At 46.2% G+C, this 22,797-nt stretch overlaps 1 protein-coding gene across 2 annotated transcripts in view; it reads right to left on the bottom strand.

The window, feature by feature from the left end:
• Positions 1 to 401: 401 nt before the first annotated feature.
• Ubx (ultrabithorax) overlaps positions 402 to 22,797 on the bottom strand; it is a 203,305-nt gene continuing 180,909 nt past the window's right edge. For both annotated transcript variants that reach the window (XM_076786437.1, XM_076786436.1), the window contains one exon: positions 402 to 2,757. The gene's annotated coding sequence lies outside the window, so the exon portion shown is untranslated. The remainder of the gene's footprint in view (positions 2,758 to 22,797) is intronic.

The following is a 22,797-nucleotide window of genomic DNA, read 5'->3' as shown; positions in this document are numbered from 1 at the left end:
GCTTGGACGTTCCAACTTCGACAAAGAATTATATAAAAATGTATATGAAAAGACAGCAACAAAAATCTATACGCTGAAGAATGAAATATAGTCGAACGTTCCCAGGATCGACTTGCAACCGCTTCCGCTCGGTCGCCTCTGCAAATCGGGAGCATGTGCATGTATCGCATACAATATCTACTGGTGCGAGTTCGAAAAGTAAGCCGAGCGAAAAGCTGCTGGTTTCTCGCGTGAGCAATCATAGCGCATACGGTAGGAGGAATTATCACGGGAAACACGGATTCGCCGGAAGCGTGGAAAGGGTTGGTTGGTGTTGGTGGCTCGCAGATGGATCGGCTACGGCCAGGGCCGTGCAAAAAAAAAGCGAAAAACACGAGTAATCAAGGTTTACATATCGCATTTATTTTGTTCCTTTTTTTTCTTAGTAATCGTATAATCAAGGTAATATTACAATTCAGCGTTCAGAACAGCAACCGCCCCTAAGAGTCTGTATATCCGTTACAACGTTCACGCACGGCATAGGCAGCAGGTGCGGCCCTGGTCGCTCTCTCCCTCTCTCTCTTTCTCTTTCTCTCTCGGGTTACATACAATCAGGATTCAGATTGGTAAACAATTAATACCCTAATATGTTACAAAAGAGGATTGCTGCTTTGTGTTCATTCTTCTCGCCGCGTCCGATGACGTTTACAGAGATATTGCTACGCTACAGACGCTCCACCCCCGAGTTAGGGGTGCCTAACGCTCGCCTAAAAAAAGGAGTCCATCGTTGAACGACGCGTTTCATCCCTCACTCACTGTCTTTTTTTCACATTCTCTCTCTCCCTTTCGCTCGGTCACTCGCTCTTTTTTTTTTTGTTCTCTCTCGCACAGTCTCTCTCTCGCATGCTAGCTCGTATCACCGAGATCCACAAAATAAATAATTATTAACATTACATTCCTCTTAGAAATACTGCGTTTAACTGTTTACTCTTGCGTGTCTCTTAGCGGCTATTCGTATACATTCATTAACTAGAATAGTTGTTACTGCTTAGGATAGCGCCACACACAACCTCGTGTCTGGGTAGGCGTCTAGGTACTAGGTAGGTACGTACAATGTAATTAATGTTGCTCGTTAATAGAGAGTCTCTATCGTTCGTTTCGTCACTCGCTTCACCGAGAACGCCAACGACGAGTCAATTCTTGGGGGGGGGGGAAGTTTAAACAAACAGCGTGCGTGGAAAGAAGAAGAAGAAGATGATGATGATGATGAAGAAGAAGAAGAAGAAGAAGAAGACGATAGAAAATGAGATGGAAGATCAGAATCTTCGGTTACCTTTTTTCGTTTTCACAAAACATTTTTCACCTACAAAAAAAGCTACTCCGACCCGAGAGGACGTCTCGCGCGCATAAACGATTCTATATAATATTTAACAAAATCATCGAACATCAACATATATATTTTGTACCGATCGAAAGACACACGTTCGCATCGTCCGCCGTGTTACAATCGAGATTAACCGCCGAAGAAGGAAATAAGGAAGAATTTACAAAACAAAATCAAAGAACGAAAGCGAGACGATGGAAACGTGTTCTCGTGTCGTTCCGCAGACGATTAAAAAAACAAATTAACAAAAACATAACATTCAACAGCAGTCGTAGCGCGACACGCTCCGGAAGTGGTGTGTCACACGATCGAGAAGCGACAAAACGGAAGTACGCTAAGCGAACGGGACAAGGGGTGGGGGTGGGGGACCGCGTTTATTTTAATTTCAATCTCGTTCCTGTTTCTTTTCTTTTGCACATCGATCCGCGAGAAAACAAGAAAAATCGTCACCGGGAAAACGCACGCGAATACGATCATTTTCATCCCCTGAAAACAACCCCCTGTGCCCGTTCGTGAATTTTCGCGCCTTGCAGACGCTCGCGGACGCTTCTCTACTTCCTAGGCGTTAACTTACTAAAGTGTACCTCTCTCCTTCAGGCATTTCGTTTTTACGTATTTTAGGTTTCCTCGAGAATGAGCTGCGCGCACCCTACCGCACCGTAAACCGCCGAGAAACAACGAAACTACGTTGGGTGTGAGAACAACGAAACGAAACGGGGGAAACGACGAGTTGTCCGAGTATGTGTTGTCCCTTCGATTTCTGTTTCCTTGTTTCTTTTCCCGACTTTCCTATTATCCGTTTCTTTCTTTCTCTCTTTTCTCTGCTGTTCTGTTTTCGTTCTTTCACTCTCTCACTCTTGCTCTCTTTCTCTCACTCGCTCTCATTCTTACTTGCTTTTTACACATCCGGACGATCTTCCGCAATTCGAAACTCGCCAGAGATCGGTATAAGTGTGGAACTACTCCGATAACTCACCCCCTCTATCTACACACTACTGCGCCAAAGCAGGAACTACAGATAGAGAGACCACTAACGGGTGGGGGCGAGGGGGTGGATTTGGGGTGGTGCGGATGGAGGACTACGACAATACTAGGCTTGTACGGACGTCAGTGTGCACTTGGATACTGATTGGTCTGCGGGCATATTGGTCAAAGTGAGCTACAGGAGGTTCCTGGGGAGATACGGGGGTGGTTCGTGATGCTAGTGGTGGTGGTGATGTGATGGTGGTGGTGGTGGTGGTGGTGGTGGTTGGCGCGGGGGAGCGGGAGGCGGGTTCGTCACTCACCGGGTGCAGCTTCCGATTCGCCGCAACCGATAAATTGACGATCGACAGATACGCACATCGACCATCTATTTGGCATTACAGAGACAGTGGATGCAGCCTGCCACTCACCTGAAACAGAAATCAGAAACGCAGCGGTTAAGTGACGCGATGTCGAACGGGCCAGCTCTCGAAAACGGCAACTGCATTCTTACGTTGCAAGAATACTCGCAGTTCCTACGCTTTCTCGGACAATTTTCACCAAAAAATATAATTCAATAAGATTTTTCTTTATACTTTGATATGTGCTATTTTTCTGCAAGAATAGAGACACTGTTTTATGTCGGTAGAATTTTAGAGATTAGATTGCGGATTTTATGCATTTACAATATCATATTGTTTTCATCCCACTGAACATAATAAGAAAGAAAATAAACTTCAATTTCATTCCAGTTTGTTACAATTCAGATAAAAAATTTTTATTTTGCATAGAGATCTACAGTCTACAGATGACTCAACAAGACCTGTTTCTCTCTCTCTCTCTCTCTCTCTTGTCTCTTGTCTAAACTGTGGCTTTTTGTGAAATTTTGCAATTTTCATACATCATTTTATAAACATCATAATGAGAGAAAAATTTGTTTCACCGGCTAGGAAATTCCTTGCGGCGTAAGTAAGGGTGTTAATAATAATACACAGTCAAAACAATTTTCTTTAGACCACAATGGAACACGACATGAATCAAACGAACCGCCCCTATATATAAATTTAACACTAAACCTACCACGGTCAAAATAACCGGTTGTATATTTTACGATTATTGAAACTACAAAAATTCATCTATGGAAAATAGTGGAGTAAATTTCCTTGTCCAAACATTTATTATATAGAAAATTACGGACAACCTAAATAAAAATTTAGGGTTGCCATTTTTATAAAGCAATATTCACCAGATACCTTTAACGCTTGGTAGGTTTAGCGTTAAAAATCCTATTCCGCTGCAACAACGACAAACCAACAATTTCATCTCAATCTGAGACTGATTTCCTCGAATCCCTTCCCACCCATATCCAAGTACAACGTCTTCGTGGTGCAACCTCTTCAACCACTCTCATTGCACCTCGGTCCTGGTCCCGTTAGGAGACAGGGCCAAGAAATGGAGCAGACGAAGTCTACGTGAGTGTAGCTAATCTGCTCATGCATCACGGTAGAATTCCTGAGCGTCTACTATGTCACCGAGACGCATTTTCAACATTTCTAAAGAAAAGACGACGACGACGTACACAACGTATCTCTCTCTCTCTCTCTCTCTCCCTCTCTCTCCCTCTGTTCTAAATTTCGTTGAACGGACCAGTCGATGTTCTCCCGGATAACAGGGTAGATTTTTCAACTAAATAGAAAGGGCTTTCTGTCGCGAGTAAGGGAAACGGGGGTGGCGAATCGTCGGTCGGTGCAGCTAGGTCGTTTCAAGGTTCGACTGGACGTGGGGTACGTTCATATGTTGAACGTGTCGAGGACACGACGGGTCGGGTCGTCCGGCGCTGGTTCAGCTCCTTTTGTAATGGGATGAATGCACGTGGTGCCTTGTCCAGGCACACGCACGTTGAGCCCCGGCTTTCCTGGTGTCTGTATCTCGGGGATATCGATAGCCCGCGTTAAGAGCGAAAGGGGTTGGAACGGGGTGGAGGTCTCCGAGGCAGGGAATGGTAGAGGACACCGAGCCAGCGCATTGCCAATCCGCTGCCAGTTCCGTTCTTGCCTTCTTCCCCGTCGTTTGTCTTCCTTTTTATAACCGTCTCTGCCTTCTGCTATCCCCCCTCCCTAAAACCACCCTTTTACCACCTTTTGATGCCCGGAGATGTCGATGATACTGCTCTTTCACCGTCCCTTACAGCTTCCGGACGATCCACTAGCCGTCCACTTGGAATCACTGAGAAAGTGAGATCTTTCCTAACTACCGACGGAAACAATAGATTTCGTTCTCGCGTCTCGTTGCTGGTCTGTGTTAGCAAATCCTTCTGTATGGCTTGAAAGTGGGTGTGAAAGATACTGACTGGTGTTTTTTAGCGAATGTTTTGGACAGTAGAAACAACATTTAAGGAATTTTATTTAATAAATGCATAATACCTAGTTATGAATATGCATTACTGAAGATTTGAATGGATCAACGGATAAAAGCAAAATATTTTTGTATATAGAATAAATAAAACAGTTCATTCAATTTCATTAATAATTGCTCCAGTTTGACTTCCCAGATTGTAACAATGTAGTGAAATATTTATGACAGTGTTTTTGAAGCTTGAGACAAAGAAGGGAGCCATATGGCGCCTAGCCTAGACAACATGGCGGCCAGAGTGAGCTACGTAACCACCACCATAATGGGCTCTCTGTCATTCACGAGCCTCCATAAGCAAAACTAAACAAAATTCCTTAATTGAATAAATAAATTAATTAAATCAATATTAGTCCATTTCAAATTTCCAGAAACTCAGAACAATGCCATGACTTTATGCATTTATGAAGAAACTGGTGCAGTGAAATATAAAACTTTTAATGCAACAAAGTCATTAAGACATGAAATAAACTTTCATCTCACTCCTGCCCCCCCCCCACAATCAATTTTTATTTTGCATAAAGATCCTCATGACGAATATAATTGAAATACTTGTCTTAAGTATTCAACTAAATAAAGAAGTACTTGTATAAGCCGTTTTCTTAAGCATTGTAGGCAACAATATTTATGCAAGTCATAAATGAATTTATATCAGCCTACTTATTGTATATTAACATAATAGTTTTAACGATGCGTCTATATCTTTTGACTGACCACTTCCGGTACAAGTGTGCCACATTGTTAAGGGTTCAGATGAGGGGGTAAGGGTCGCTCGCGAAGTTTCTCCAAGATGAAATCTCGGCGATTCCGAAGTTGTTTCTTCAGCACAATATCCCCGGCATTATCGTTCCTGTTTATCTTTATATTCCCGCGCGATTCTTTCCCGGTTTCCCGTCGCTATTTGTCATATCTCGAGCGGCGGCGCTCGCGATCGCGGTCGCCAGAGGATGAATCACGGATGCCCACGGAAGCAGAAGCGTTGCTCTTTATTTCTGCAGCGAGATTTCGAAAAAGTTGTTTGCCCTGGCTCTTGCCTTGCCACGCCGCGCCACGCCGGCCGTTCTGACAAAGGCGGATAAAGAAACGGAAAGGTAGAGGAGAGAGGATGTTCCCCCGGGTCTTGGCAAGGTCGGCACATTTTACAGCCGCAAACTCGCGCCAACTGTTCAATCTACCCCTCTTATACGACCCGCTTCTTATTCTTCTCCTTCTTCTTTCTCCGCCGAGCTCGTCTACAAATATCCCTCCGAACTTATTCGTCTTCGACGAGCGCTCCCGTTTATTCCCTTTATTCCTATCGACTGATTTTTTCGCAGTTCACGTAATCCCATCGAAATTGATTTTTGCCTTTTTACTGCCCGGAATTTAGTCGAGCTAAATGTCTTCACTGGGGCGAGGGCGAAACCGTTCTGAGCGCAAATGTATACGGATACTGTTACACGATTTTTCTTTCGTTGTAACACCGACTAAAATGCACCGAATATGTTTATATTCAAATGCAAGTTCATTGAGATTTAATATCTTCAATCAGGGAGCGATCGAAGAACATTAAGGAATTATTCTTTGTTTAAAAATTTCTTGAGCTTCCACCCATTTAATTTTCATGCCTTGGAGTGCAAATCTTCTAGGTTTCAATATCTTTATTCTGGGAATAATCGAAGAATATTAGAGAATTACTTTGTGTTCAAAAATCTGTTGAACCTCTATTTATTCAATTTTTAAGTTTTAGTCTACCAGAAATTAGGAAATCATTTTACGTCTAAAAATTGTTGTATACTCCATCGAATCACACAATGAACAACAGGTAAGTTTCAACTGAGTATCTGTGACAATAAATAATGCTAGCCTTTCAATCACGAAGAGAATCATTAAGGGTAGAATTTCCAAGGCCATAAGAGGATCAACGTACTTCAAATCAATTCTATTCTTCTGCTTCTTAATAATAATGGAATAAATTCTCTGAAAATAGCACTGACGATTATCAGTTGTAAATGAGGATCAACGTACTTCAAATCAATTCTATTCTTCTGCTTCTTAAAAATAATGGAATAAATTCTCTGAAAATAGCACTGACGGTTATCAGTTGTAAATACTAATTTTTAACGGCGAAATTGGGCGAACGTGCAAACTTGAAGAGGGATTACACCGACGGTCGCACGAAGACGTCGCCATCGAGCAGGAAGAAATCCCCGGAATTTATTCAAGGAGCTACAGGAACCGCCCCCATAACTGCTAGGTTTGTTTGTACCGCGGCGGTATTTCATTTTTGGCGTAGTTTGCTTTTCGGCCTAGAGTCACTTCGCCTTCTAGCTTCTCCGGCGTGGCTGTGCGCAACGAGCAGGCACCCGTGAGTTTAATGTACGTACACGAGCGTTGCTTCTTCGCGCATTTATCAGGATTTCCGAAGGAAGCCGGACTTTTTAAGCCGCAATAAATTCCCGTTCCGCGTGCCTTTACGTCGAGAGTCTAATGTTGCTTAAAGCTCGCAAAAACCGAGAGCACAAATCTCGATGCGACGCCCGGCAAAACAACCTTATCCGTCACTCCGGGATCAGGGCTCGCCCTGGATAACTATCACTTTCCTATAAATTCCCCTTTGGATGCTGTCCACATTTATTTCCAAAAAATATAATTTATTAGAGAGCGCGTTCCTGTCAGCAGAATCTTGAAAATTTAGTTCTCGAGGCCACTGACTGTGGCATTCTTCAGGGCAGAACATGACAAAAAAAAAATGTTTATATGTCGAAATAAAATTATCTATTGATAGACCTAGCGCAAATAATTATTTTCACTCGAATAGTACAATGCGACATATACATATTTAATTCTCTAAGTGTATTAAACTGTAACTTTCTGGTCTCAGCTTTGTTAAAAGAATTGTTTGAATTTTGTAGGATTGTTCGGGGTATGGCAATTCAGCAATCGTATCCCAAAAATCCAAGAGCAAACACAGAGAATAAAAGTAGTTAACCTTGAACGCGAGATCGGAAACGAATTGCGAGAATTGAATATCGCAAGGGTTGCAAAGCGGGGGTGGTAAGTGTCGAAGAAATCGTATCGAGCGAATCGAGAAAAAATAACCGAAGGTAATATCAACGTGCGAGGGGCCGGGCACCGGGATATAGTAGAGAGAGAAAGAGAATGAGAGTGTGAGAGGAGGAGAGAAAGATAGAGCATGAGAGGAAGAGGAAAGGGGATGGGGTTGAGCACGGAGCGGTTATTATCTATCGCTCTCGTTACCACAGGTTGCTCGTAAACCGGCCGCATCAAGAGGGTGGGGCGTTCGGGTTGGAGAGCAGAAGCATAGGTAGGTAGATACCGGTACTCATATCGTTGTCGTCGTACCGTACCCTCGTGCTGCCACCGGTAAACCCCACTCTCGCGCTATTTTCATCGGTTACCCCTGCAGGATATCGCGGGCTGTGCGAATGGACGGCCGCGTCGAGGGGGCACTTGAAAAATCTCGACCCACGAGTGCCTTTCCTTCCGTCGATCCTCTATCCCGATTCCTTTTGCACACCGTTTCTATCCCGCGATCCTTTCCTTTACAATCTATACTTCCTTATTGCCACCACTTCTACAATTTTTATTTTATCTTTTTACTGGAAATTATCCTTGTCATTTTAGGCTGCAATTTACACGTATAAATATTGGTTCATTTCTTCCCTTCCTAAGTTATTGTGTCCTTTACTATTATCTATTTATTTTATTACGATTATGTTACAATTTTCAATATTATTATTCTCTGGTACGGTATTATATTTTGTACCTATTATATCAGGGAACTATCTGTTCGATCCTTTGAACACTCGTCTGCTTATAAGAGCGAGTAAGGAAGAAAAATTATAAAATATTATTGTTAGTAATATTATCATACCCACAGTTTCATTCCTTGATGTCAAAATCGAAGCTCATTGCAACAAATCAAAAAACATTGAAGCAATCTGATTCTCTGTCTACGACTTCCTCCAATGCGAATTAAAAAACGATTCTAACCAAATCCTTCAACCCCTATTACGTTCCCAGACCCCTCTACAATGAAACACTAATTTGAGGGTAGGTTTCAAAGAAGAACATCCTATTTTAAACCCTCTACTACCTTCTTCACTCGTTTCCCCATAAATATCGGCGCAATAGTCGCTACTTAACAAAACCACCCCTACAGCACCAGAACCTAGGGCCGGTTGAAAATTAAAAATCCTCGTACAAACTATGCTAAACAATCAAAATAACGTCCTGTTTCGTGTCCCTTACACCTCCGCATTAACCCTCGCTCAAAAATCGCTACTTAACAAAACTACCCTAGAGTCTCCAGGACCTGAGGCCAGACAAAAATTAAAAATCCTTATCAAAGTCTGATGGACGATCAAATGTAAAAGTAGTATCGTTTCGTGTCTCTTTCATATCTTTTTCCCCTTCCTCATCAACCCTCCCCACAAAAATCGTCACAATCGCCGCTACTCGACAAACCCACTGCATAAGCATCAGCCCCTAGGACCAGTTAAAAATTGAAAGACCGCCTCTGAGTATAACCAACGATCAGACTTTAAAGAGCAAAATCGTGTTCTCACCCTCCCCGAAAAACCGTCGCGATCGTCGGGAACCACCACTGCTTAGCAAAACCGCCCCAGAATCACCACCGGGCAGTACCGTTTAAAAATTGAAAAAACGCACCGAAGTATGATAAACGACGCCGGTGATCATACTTCACGTGCCGAGTCCGGCGCGAGGCTAGCGGGCTCGCGGTCGCAGCCCCCGCACCGGCGTGGAACTATAATTTCAATGCGTTCGCAGTCCATAAACGCGCGGGGAACACAATGATGATCGATATTTCAAGTTCCGTGACCGCGAGGAGGCGGAGGAGCGAGAGAGAAACGGAACGAACGAAACGGAGAAAGGGAGAGAGGGAAAACAACGCACAGGGACAGAGAGAAGCAACAAACGAACCGACCGACCAGCAGAGCTCGGACTCGGCGCAGCGTGTCGGCGACGGAGTGCGCGCGGGGGTGTGTGGGGCTCGAAGGGACACAGAGCGAGGAGCCTCGAAAGAGAGAGGAAGTTCGCAGAAGCATCGGATTGAGATCGAGTCGCAGGTTTTTTATCAGGGCGACGTTGCACGAGCGCGAATTGCGCGTAACCCCCGCGGGGCAACAGCACGCCCGTCGCGACAGGGGGCAGCACCAACACCGTACCCGGACCCGATACTCTCCTGGCGGTGTGTAGTTGCTGCGAGCAGCCGCTGCACCAGGAACTCATAAATCTCCGGGGATATAGATGGCTCTAGTGTCGCGTGAGGTTGCAAGCTACCCCATGCAGGGTGCCGTGGAACGCCCTCCCGCCCCTACTCTATCCCCCGGTACACCCAACCCACTCACTATCTCTCTCTCCTTGTATCAAGCTTTCTCTATCTATCCATCTCTTTCTCCCTCCCCTTTGTCCCTGTCTAGCCCCGGCATCCCCATCCCACAGGAACACCCTCTTCCTCGCTCCCCTATGGGGTTCGGCTCCATCGGTCTTCCTCCGTTCTACCGAACGCGTCGAATTACCGGAATCCCACCTTCCGAACCGAAGGTAGTCCTGGCTAGACTACCTTCCCGCTCGAGGACCACGAAATGTTTCAGAACCGCAGTTTTACTCGATACACGCAATCGACAGCCCCGAATCCTTCGCTCTTATCGAACTCCACGAACACGAAGTCCTGCACTAAAGGAACATGCGGTTGAATGCCGACGATTCTTGCAGAGTCACCCCTTCCTCAGTGGGCGGGTAAGTGAAATGAGGACATTCGTTCAGAAGTAGGCAGCGGGTCTTTATGTAAAGTAAAAACTAAAGTAAAATACAAATTCGTCTCCTTTCTGAATTGATCCAATAGGTTGAGAATAGTGGAACGATATTTTTCAATTTTTCTAATGCTTTTACTGGTTTTGCGTCTCTTCTCATTTGTGTCGTAAATGCATAAAATCTACAGTCTAGTCATCGGTATTAACACTTTGCGCTTTGCGATAGTGTACGAAACTGATGTTTAGTAATTCATTGGATATCAAGAAATGTGTAAAAAATATTTTGAATAATGATGTAGCAATTTTTAGGGACACCTCAGAGTCGCCATTCGAGTGCCGAGGGTTGAGTAACAGCATTGTTCCTCGGAGATTGTTCCTAGTCGTTGTACTTTTATATTACATTGATAAATGTTATTGTACGTGTTCAAGTGAAATCAAATTGAGCCACGGCGTGAACACGACGAAAACTTCCACGTGGAAACGAACATTTCCGAAGAGAGGCGAAGTTAGGGTACTTCCTCGAACCTCGAGAAGTGTCTCTACTGTCTCTACGCTTCGGAGGCTGACGCCCACGCGATTCTAAGGGAACCCGAAGCGTATGTCGCCAGGATCACGGCTATCAATCGTTGGAGCAGCGGGCTCGAGCACAGTTCCGTGTCTCGTATAATTGAATCGTTGGTGTCGGACGTTGCCGCGGCAGAAAAGCATCATATTCGACCGCGTTGACGAAGGAACACGTCAGTAACCGAGAGAAATGGGAGAGAGGGGGGGAAGAGAGAGAAAGAGAGAGAGAGAGAGAGTCAGCAGGAAATAAGAGGTGGCCCCCCTTTTATTCGAGTCCCGGGCAACGGTGATCTCTGCCGTGCCCCCGCAGTGTTTACACCGCCGACACCGACAACATTTCCAAGCGCGTTTCTCCCCCGGCGAAATATTACCGTATCGCCTCGTGCCGGAGAGTGATATCGCCGGGTAATATATCGTTTCGTATGTTTTATAGCGACGCGCACTCGCCCTTATAGTGGGTGTACCTGGCTGCGCAGATATCTTGGGCCGGGTGCGATGGAATACATCGGGGAATGTCCTCAGGCCGAAAGGGAACCGGCGGTGTTTGAACATCGTGTCGCTTTGCGCAGGGGTGGACGTAAGGGTTGGATGTTAGAGATGCGCGGACTGATCGGGAATCGACATCAGAGACAATTATGGATCGACGCAGCAGAAATGTTTAACCCTGGACAAGAGGAAGTGAAAAAATCAGTGTTACTCGACTCGACAACGAATTGAAAACATATAGATTTTTATATTTCCTTTGTTTATTAACCCTTAACGGACCAATGCCGCCGTACAAGCGGCATGGCACTTTTACTTACTGGGTCCAGTGCCGCGTACATGGAGGCAAAAATCAAATTTAAATCATCTTGTTATCCTGTTACTCTGAATATATATTAATAAATTTTCACTAAAATATACATATTTTCCTTTCTATACTTGATATAAAAATGTTGAAAAATAGCTTGAACCTGGTGGGAAGTAAACTTGAAGTACTTCCGGACCGTTAAGGGTTGATACTTTCAATTCCCTTTCACAGTATACATGAAAGAATTAAGATTGTAGTGATTGCTTAGAGAGAGCTGCTTATGTTTCTGTGTCGATATAAGTATGTATGTTTAGAAAGTATCAGACTTCCTCGAAAAATATGGGAAACTAAATTGCTTAGAGATCTCACAGACCGCACGTCCGTGATTACGGGTTAGGGTTATTACCGATGCTGAGACTGATCAGAAAGGTCCATTGGGATTTCAAGAAATAGGAATTCCTCGATTAGCCCCACTCCCCGAGACTGATTAGAGGGGAGCGGTATCGAGGATATTAAAACGTCACAGGGAGGTGTGAATCGAGCAGGTTGCAGCCGGGCGGCGCGAGTCCGCCTGAAATTTTAAGCGGATGAGTACAGATATCTCGGCGGTCGCAGACTCCAGGATGTGCCGGGGAGAAATGCGGGAATACCTATAAGCCAACAGCGAGAAAGAGCGCCCTGCCGAGCCAGAACTGCATGTTGGTACGGCTCCAGTGTAGGAGTAAAACGAGTACATAGGTCCGAGAGAAGGAAGAGGACGAAGGAGCGAGTGATAGAGGAGACAGAAAGGAAGCGAAAGAGAGACAGAGAGAAAGATACAGAGAGAAGCACAGAGAAGGTATAGAGATAGAGGGAGAGGGAGAGAGTGAGAAAAGGGTGAGAGGGTATAGAGGGGTCCAGGGGCCAGAAAGCCAGAAACCAAGCAAGCCAGCGAGCCAGCCAGCCAGTCCAGCCAGCCAACCGAGCCAGAGAAAGGAGAGAGGACGACGCCGATGATGAATCACCCGCCAGGAGTGAGCAGGAGTAAAGGAGAGAGGAGAGCAATAAGAGAGCGAGCTACGCAAAAAAGCCTCGACGCTGGAACGCGCTAGAGCGAGTCGCTAACTGACTTATCTACACATCAGAGTATCCCTTTCCTTCTCTCTCTCTCCCTCTCTTTCACTTTCCTTTGCTCTCTTTGCCTCTATCTCACTCTCTTTTCCTCTCTCCTTCTCTCACTCTCTCTCTCTCTCTCTCTCTCTCTCTCTCTCTCTCTCTCTCTCTCTCTCTCTCTCTCTCTCTCTCTCTCTCTCTCTCTCTCTCTCTCTCTCTCTCTCTCTCTCTCTCTCTCTCTCTCTCTCTCTCTCTCTCTCTCTCTCTCTCTCTTCTCTCTCTCTCTCTCTCTCTCTCTCTGGTATAGCACTCAAGTGTAATGGACTGTTCAGAGCATTTCGGTTGCACGAGTTTAACAAGCTACGGGGAAACTATCGAACCAATAAAGAAATTATACTGACGCTTTATCGCCGGACGCTTTACAATAATGATCTGAGCGGGTAAAGATGTGCGTAAAATTCGTTTAGCGAACGATTCTGAATTACAGAATGGAATCGTTCATTCTGGGACAGCTGAATTGGAGTAATTCTAACTTTGGGTTGTTATTTTAAAATTTGTCCTCTAAATGGTATGTATTTATATGTTTAAGACGATTAATGCCAAAAGTTAAATTACATATGAAAAACAGCTTATTATTATGATCAGTTGAAAAAAATATCCCCATTTGAGGATACCGGCGGCGCTTGGAATGTACAGTGAATTCTCGATATATGTCAGCAAGACGGGTCTTGCCAGCGACGTGTATCGTCTAGCAGACGTACCCGATCCGTGTTATGTTTATAGTCCTCGGCGGCCGAGGCACCTCTCGATCTTCGTAGCCCCTCACGGCGTTATACCCGCGACATTTATCATCCATGCCTCGGCGACATATATAAAGAAATGACTGTGTTTAGTTCTTTTCATGCTACTCCTTATTGCAATCAATTGGTTCTAGCATTGCTGAACGATCGGTGAGCACTAGCCAAAAGTCCAGAGATACGAACGTATGAAATGCACACCCCAAAATAAGAAGAATGAATCGTTTTCCCTAAGTAATAGCCCCTCGATGCCCAATCCAAAGCGTCCCGGCACCAAACAGAGTCATCATCAGGCAAATCCACGGCGCAGCGTAGACGCGGAGAGTAACGTCGAGGGAGGAGCATGAGTAATCGGTATCGAGCAAGCCTGAATCCATCCCGTGGGCGAGCGGGAGCTCGCTGATGCACGCTGGTGGAAGCGAGTTCGAGATCGCAGGAAATCCGAGGGGTGCTTGTCGCCGAGGAAATTGGGTTCGCCTCTCTCTCTCTCTCTCTCTCTCTCTCTCCCTCTCTCGCGCGCGACGGGACGGAGGAAGCTGCAGAAGAAGTTCCAGTATCATCAAAGACCGCGCGCGGATCGGCGCGCCGCGCCGGTGTGGACGTGTGCACACCGATACGGTTTCCATAGAAGTTGCGTTCGCTCGGTCACGGGTAATGGTTTTACGAGCGTCAAGGGTGATATAAAGAAAATGAAAAACACGCCGGCGTAGCTGGCAGCATGCTCGGGCATATAACTATGTTGTTGGCTGCGTCCGTCCCCCTTTTACGTCTCCGGTTCCTTCTTAAGTTTTCCTACGGACAGGGAGGAAGAGAACCACCCCGGTCCACCGCCACCACCCCATCCGAATTCCAACCCCCTTTTCAGATTCAACTCCCCGCGGAGTGCGTCGCAATTAGTTCTCATATTTCGCCACCGCTCCCACCACCTGAACTTTTAACGCTCTTTTAAGGGTAGGGCTACGGAGACCATGATTTACTCGACGAAGAAACGTAAACTTTCATTCGAAACTTTTATTCGACTCGCGTCCATTTTTCGTCGGAAATTTAATGGGGAAAGCGGTACCGATGTCGGGATAATTTTGCACAACGATGCACCGGCTACCGTTCGACCCCACCCACAGTGATTTACGAAGACGCGCAAAAGTTTGCGGGGCATTAGAATAACGAAGGGGACAAGCAGGAAGCGGCCAAACACGCCCCCGCTTCTTTTTAAACCTCCTGCCACACTGCGATGAATGCCCCACGCCAACGGTTACTCCGTGCCCGCCGAGTGCATGGGGCTATTGTCTCTGAAACCCCACCCCCGCAACCCCCAAACGCCTCGCCAATTGCCGTGTTATGAAGTCCCGGCCCCTCTTCACTGTTTCAACGCCATCGGGGATGGGGGGAGAAGATGGATCCCGCTGATTGTGGGACAACCCCTTCCGTTCGCGCGCTTCGTGTGCTACGGCTGGACAAGGTAATTAGAAGTCGGCGGGACACGGATTAGCGGGATTCAAGCTGGCGGTAAAACGGGGCCGGAATTGTCCTTGTTCGATTTAAATCCATTCGGTGTCGATACGATTCGGGGATTTTTCTATGGGCTTCGCAGAAAATCATTTAGACTGCTTTCGTAACTGACATGTTGACCAACAGGAAGTTCAACAATGCAAAAGCACAATTAGTTAGAATTAGCAAAAGAAAAGCATTTTTTTCTCAGTTTCAGTTTTGGATATTCAGACTGCGGATATTAATGCGGTATAAAAATTGTCCTAGTCAATGGCAAGTAGTAAAAAATAATGTAACAATATCTTCGCATTCATCTTATTTTTCTGATTAGTGTTCTGGATTTAAAATCAACTTCTAAAGTTCAGCGATTACGAAAACGAAAACTACAAAAATCTGAATGTCCACCAGCAACCACGGTGTAATAATCATTACCAGGTATCATTTTCACCGAGCCCCATGATTAATGATAGCGTTGTAAAATCATCCCGCGTCAGTCACGAGAGTCTGGAGCAGTCGTGGCAGCAAAATTGAAGGCTGGGCCGTATAAAAATGCAGAAAAGAGACGCCACGTGCGTCCGCCATTTTTCAAGAGGTTTCCTCGCACTTATAAGTGCATCTTTCAACAGTGCCAGGCGTCCCGCGGAGTGTATCGCAATTAGGCAGCGTGTTCCGTCCTCTCGGTCGCACACAATTTCCAAGTTGCTCGCCTTTCTGCCGGGGTTCACGAACGTAAGAAAGTTTGCGGGAACTTTACCAAGAGTCTAGAAAGGTTATTTCAATATTGCAATGTGTGACGACGACAACGAGATCCCGGGGAGAAGACGACCGGTAGGAGGGGGGATGAAGAAAAGCTGATGCACCGGAGGGTCCTGGAGCCGCACAATGAACGCATTACACCGAGAATCTTCGTAGAGACGCTCTAACGTTAACTATAACTCATTGATCGTACATCTGCGCCGGCGATAAAATTTCTCGGACTTTCACGACTCTGCCGAACTTCGACGTATGGTAATGGGATGATGATGTTATACTCGTTCGGACCTTTTACAGTCCGACTCGATGATGCATCCAATACCATGTTTTGTCAAAATACGGTGGAACATGAAGCAAGGAAATCTTATTTGCTTAAGATAATTATTTATACGTGCATTTGAATACTATGAACATGTTTGAAATGCGGATTTTTATGCATTCATGGTGCGTGGACATTTTTCAAACGGAACAAGATTTGTACTCAACGAAATAAATATTTCCCATGTTTTGATTTTCATAAAATTGAGTATGAATTTGAGAGTAGTCCCGAGATAAATTCTGAACAATGAAAGGAACCGCGTGTAAATAATCTGGAGCAATTAACGATGGGAGGAAGATAGAGTAGAAGGGAGATCGAGGCGCGAACGACAAAATTGACGGAAGTCGCTCGCTGTGCAGACGTTAATCTCGGCCCGCGATAAAGTAAAGTGAACAATGATAAATTCCGCGCGGGATATTTATCACGCGCTCGCGCGGTCAAGGAACGTTTAGCTCGTACCACTTTATTTCAACGCGATCTTGCTCCCGGGTGGTCTGTATAAATAAAGCCGGCGTCCGAAACTGGAAACGAGCGAGATGGTGTCGGCGTTGGGATCAACCATCGTGTGTGCCTCTGTCTCGTTCTCTCCCCCTCCCTCTCTCTCCCTCTCTCTTTCTCTCTCTCTCTCTCTCTCTCTCTCTCTCTCTCTCTCTCTCTCTCTCTCTCTCTCTCTCTCTCGCGTTCCCCGGGTGAGCCGATATCCGTTTTAACGCGGCCGTTCACTTTTTAATTAGCGCCGGGGCGACGCCGCGTTATCGGCCCGGCAATTATTCGCCGACCAGGACAGGATATGAGCGGGTTTGGAGATTGATGGACATCGCGGCACGGTCATTCTTGCCGCGTTAAACGAACCGTGTAATCGCGCACACGAGACACGTACCAGAAAACCGGCGAGCCAGTACTTTTTCTGTCCACCGGCACGAAGAAGGCGTAAAACTGCTCGTGAAACGTTCGTCCCGGCGCTTAACCACGCGACAAGTCGTGAATCGCGAGTCCAGAGTGAGAGTATGCTCGATACCGAACGATCTTCCGCGTAGAGAGCGCCATTCCAAAGTTATTTCAAATATTAATCGATCTTGTTCGATTGCGCACACCGTATTAATATTTTAAAAACAGTTTTTGTTGTGTATTTTTTGCAGTTACTGATTTTTATTAATTATTACGCGGCTTCATTCTGCAACTATTGAACGATTTTATACTGCCTCGAATTTTATTGTTATTCATATTGTTCAGTTGTTTCTATTGTGCGGCTTCGAATATTCCTCACTATCAGACTGTCACTTTTATCTAGATACATGTACTCGTATATGGTTTAATGAATATCAGTGTGGGCAACAAAATTCTTTAGAGAATTACAAAACTGTTCACGGTGGAATTGAAATAAAGGTACTATCCATTTTTCTGAATGTATACATTTTTTTACAGGCTACAAATTTTCATTAGACTGCAGAATTTATGGTTTTAGAATCTGTACGAATGGTAGAATAAAAATTGTTGGGTTAGAATGTAAACTTTTGTGAACTTTTAACAGGCTTTTCATCTTAATTGCGGTTACAGAAAAATTTCACGAAACTGTCTAATTGTAAGATAAGAATTAATTTCAATTTCTAAGGAAGGGACTCCAAAAATTCTCAAACAAAAATTACGTTAGCCTAGAACCTCAAACTACACCTACACCATGTAAAACAATACAACAGAAACCAACACGTAAGGTTCATTCTACCACATCTTAATTCTGTAGTCTCCGTTAAACGATTAATACAATACTTTTTCGATGTCCTTTAATTAAAATCGACATTGCAACCATTATCAGACACCCACGCAACAAGAAGAAGCATGATCGAACGTCATCCGCGCGAAGGTGTGACGCACAGTCGAGGGCCCTCCCACCTGCCATAATCTGCAGATCGGACAGCCAATTACATCGTCGACCGCGAAAGTGTTAATGGCGATCGAGTGAATGAGCCTCGCAATCGAAAAAAATCGGAACGATCCTGAGAGCCAGAGAAAAATTAAGCGGTTACGTAAGATAATTTGGCAACGCCGCAACCGGCCATCAGGCTCTGCGGCCCGTCCGTGTGTGTATCGTGTGTGTTAGAAATATTCAGCCAGACGGAGCGTATATGCCATCTCCTCTCTGTGGCTAGCCAAGACCCGAAAACCGAGTAAAAAAAAGAGCCTCGTGGAAACCTGAGGTTTTGTGTTGCGAGAGGTTCTCTAGTCAGACCTCTCTTGTCCCGTTCTACGACCCACACGGTCTCCTAACTCGAAATCCAAACCGTGGCATCGGGGCAGAGGGACGATAGAGGAGAAAGAGGGACAGAGAAAGACGATACGAAGAGAGACGGTGACTTTAGAGAGAACCGGAGAGACGATAGGGGGACAGAGGGTGGGCGAGAGGGGAGCGAGAGAGCAAAGAAAAGATCGAGATGGCGTTACGATTCTCCGTTTCTCTTCTTTTTCATCCGCCGTCTCTGCCGCTCTTTCCTCCGTTGACTTCGGAGCCCGGGGATTCTGGGAGTTTTTAGAGTGCGGCCCCCTCATTGTTGTGTAAATGCGGACCAATGGCGCCGGCAGACGGGGCGCTGTTCACGTTTTAAATGCTAATACCCGGCTGTACAAAACCGGGTTTTGCGAAATTCGCGGCTTCCTCGGGCCTTCCGCCGGATCAGCGCCGCGGTTATTAAGCTATCAAAGCCCCGCGAAAAAGCTTTTGTTTATGCCTGTTTGCCAGCCCACCGCAGCCCTCCTCGCCAGCAAACACGCAGCTAGTAAGCACTACCACTATGGAAACTACAATATGATCCAACCTTTTGTATTTAAATCGCGATCATTAAGTTGATAAGTCTCGAACACTTAATCCCGGGGAGCCGAATGAAGGGTTCTTAACAGAGCCCTCTGGCTGCGGGAAACGTTCGAGTAATTGCGTACGACGAATTTGGAAAGATTTTTGGGGGGTCCAGCTTCGGGAACCGCTTTTGAAACCGGAATTTTAATCAGGGATTACACAAGGTTGCGTGTAACTGCAAGGCTCTTTGTTGGGCCGTCTCTAATCCTCGGACGCTGGGACCGCGACTGTGCGTTCGGTACAGCAAGTTGCACTGACAAAACAAAGGAACTGCGAACTGTGAGTGGGAACAACAAATAAATGTGCAAGTGAAAGAACGGTGTAAAACTGGAATAAAGAACTTCCCATTTTTGTGTTGATCCTATGCAGTTGAATCTGCGACTCCAGAACCAAGAGCATTTTATAAAGAAGAAAAAGAGAAATTGAGCATCTTGCTCGTACTATATTTAAATATTCGGCAATTTATTGAATACAAACTTTATTGTTTCGAATAACAGTAAGATAATTTTCAGTAGAGCCTCCGGGTTCCGATCCGAACGCGGAGCATGAAGAGATCGACGATGCGGGTTGCGGGACGAGCGACGAAAAACTAGAATTCTCCGAAGCGCGCGGCGAGATGGGATCACGGCGGCGAGACATTTCTCAAAATCCAATTATTCGTCCGTCCGGCGCGAGATAAATTTACTCGGCGTGTTGGATTTATACGGAAATCATCAAGATCGGGCCGATACGACGCTCCCGGTCGTTCGCGGGGCAGAATTTACGACAGAAAGTAAGCGCGCACGAAATGAAAGCGAAGATAATAAGCGGAGGAGAGCGAGCAGGAGAGCTCAGGACGCGAGAAGAACGAAGAAAGAGACTCTGAACGAAGAGCCCGGAGAGGAGTTCGTTCCAGAGGCCCAAGGCTACGATGATTCCTCGTGGCGAGATAAGAGGCCGGAGAGAAAGAGAGAGGCCTCGATAAATGAAGTATGGCATTAAGACGTAGCCGAAGTACAAGGGCGCGATCTGCCGGACGATCCCGTAACTCGTAAGTCTCCCCTCCAACGGACCGAAGAGAGAGAGAGAGAGAGAAAGAGAGAACCCCAGAGCATGAGGGGGGAGCCCGAGGATCAGGGGGAAGCCCCCTGCACAGGCCAGCCCAACGGCCGGCGTGCAGGCGGATGTCCCGGACGAGCCGGATCGCACGGGCGTAGACTTTACGAGAGTTCAAGTGGTATCAGCTAATAATGACGGTCGTAAACGTCGCGATAGAATCAACAACGAAGAATTATTGCCAGCCAGTTACGTGGCAGCGAAAGGCGTAAAATGGTAATGAACCGTAATCAAAACAAATCATAAAACAGCGGACACCGACGGCTCCACGCCTCTGCCATCGGAGACGCGAGCTGCCCCGCTTCAAACAGGGATTCTACGCACCTGCTGCACACGGGGATATTAACAATCCGCGCGGCGCTATCGTCATTGTTTCCCTCAACCTATTCTGATTCACAAACAACCAGCATCCGTGTAGCTGTTTATGAAGGAAAGGTACACCGTCGTAATCTAGTCGATCGTCGGTCGTCTTTGAATCTTTGTAGAAACCCTCATAGCCACAAAACGGTCTTTAATAAACAGCCTTGTCTTTTATAAATTTGCGTATACTCCAAATGTACAAAGATCTATTGGTGTCGTTAAGTTGTTGTGACAGGCACAGGTACTTTGGGCAAAACAGATCATTGTTGCGTTACCTCCCGTAGGTCTTGAATGTCGAAAGATTACTTATCCATTGTCAAAGAGGTTGGTCATTAGTCCCGGTAGTTTGTACGGTCGAAGAAAGGGTTTGCAGGTGTTGTAAAGGATAGGGTGCGATTTGCCGGTGAATCGTTGCGGACGAGGCAATGGCATTGGACGCGGCAGGTGGCGGCGTTGAAATTTTTCTAGGACGTCTGCGCCGGAGGTAGGTCAGGGTCTGATTGCAGGAAGGAAGCAGTTAGGCCCGGTTAAAGTCGTTAAGCCAAGTTTACGAGGTGTTACCGGGAGCGTAACCTGTAAATCTCGAAGGCGGCGTCGGCGAGAGCGCGCGCGTGCCGGTGGCCGCCCTTGGAAAGGCCGCGGAAGGGGTAATGGATATAACTGGGGTGTAAGAACCGAGGTAAGACTGCTCGAGCGCTATAAACGCTTTTATGGATCGTAAAATGTCTTCCTTTACAGCCAATAAAGATCCCAGGGCCCGCCGGTGACGAGCAACGGAGCGGTCGGTTCGAACGCGCCGAGGAAATACGGAGAAACGTGGTGGGATTAGGGGCGGGAACATAGTAGGAGGATGAGGATTCATCAATCTGTCCGAATCAGGGTTTACCGGTAGCAATAAAATCGCGCGCTGTTTTATTCGGTGTCCTGCAACACCGCCTAAATTGCGCGACATCATTTGGAATGATCGTGAGAATCCGCTATTCGAGAAAACGCGACAGGTCCGAGACCCGCCTCGAACACATAACCCCGTGTGCACATATACGACCCGTACGTGGAAACACGAGCCGGGAATTCCCCTGGGTCTGGAACAGGGGAGCCCGACGTTGAGAACCAGAAACAGCACTGTAAGTTACTGTACGACCGCGTCGATAAAAACAAACCATAAAACGCATTACCGGCAATCATTGGACTACCGTGGAATGGCGTTAAGCACGGTAAGTAGGAGCGGCTCTAAATTACGTCCCGTACCGATTGAGCCGTCGGTAAGGCAGACCAGCCACTTTGTCGACCGGCGACGCGTTGAACCGTGCTGCCATCTGCGACGGAAACGAGCAATTAACGAAAAATAGTGCCGCGGAGTACTACACCAACCAGAGAATTATTTCGACCCGTTCTACTTGTTTTCCAGCTTTTTCCAGACACTTCCCGGTGATTGTTGCAATGAAAAGAGCCCGTTGGAATTTTATTTTCACGGGAAGAAAAATGTAGAACCATGGTAGACGGTGAAAAGTGACGAGCCAATGCGACGAAATTGTCGTCGCCGGGCGTCCCCGCCTTAACCACGCCCTCAAGAGCTAGGGGTGAGGCGGCCATAATTAAGTCAGATGTCGTTAGAGCCACTAGATGGCATCGCTATACCGTCGACGGGATAGCTGGTCGTATAAAGGATCGCTCATACTACTTGCCGACCCGCTGCTCGTACCAACGTTGGCTCTACTTTTCTCTATGAATCATTCATATCCAATTCCATCGTTAACGCAGATGTACGAGATCCCAGAAATAAGCGGCGAGGAATACCGCGGGCTCGATGATTCTCGCATCGACGAGTATATTATTCGACCGGGAACGCAGAAAACCTTCGTTCACAAAGAAAACCGCAGACGCGTTTTGGCCGTCCGCTCGGAAACACGATATCGGAGTCGAGAGAGAGAGAGAGAGAGAGAGAGAGAGAGAGAGAGAGAGAGAGAAGATGCCTTTAAATATTTCTAGCTTTCAGACTCTGGCGGGGCGATTTATCACCGCCATATACGGGCACAAACTTTCCTATATAAAAGTAGATCGCCGAAATTCCTCTAAATTGCCTTTTCTTGTTCACTGTCAAAATTTATCTTGGCGTATATCGGCGAACGGACCGGGTCGGGCCGGGACACGCCGCGAGAGCTCGGCGTTGTCCCGT

The sequence above is a fragment of the Halictus rubicundus genome, chromosome 4 (assembly GCF_050948215.1).
Source record: "Halictus rubicundus isolate RS-2024b chromosome 4, iyHalRubi1_principal, whole genome shotgun sequence".
In the NCBI taxonomy this organism is placed as follows: Eukaryota; Metazoa; Arthropoda; class Insecta; order Hymenoptera; family Halictidae; genus Halictus; species Halictus rubicundus.
This window is presented reverse-complemented; position numbering and strand designations above follow the sequence as displayed.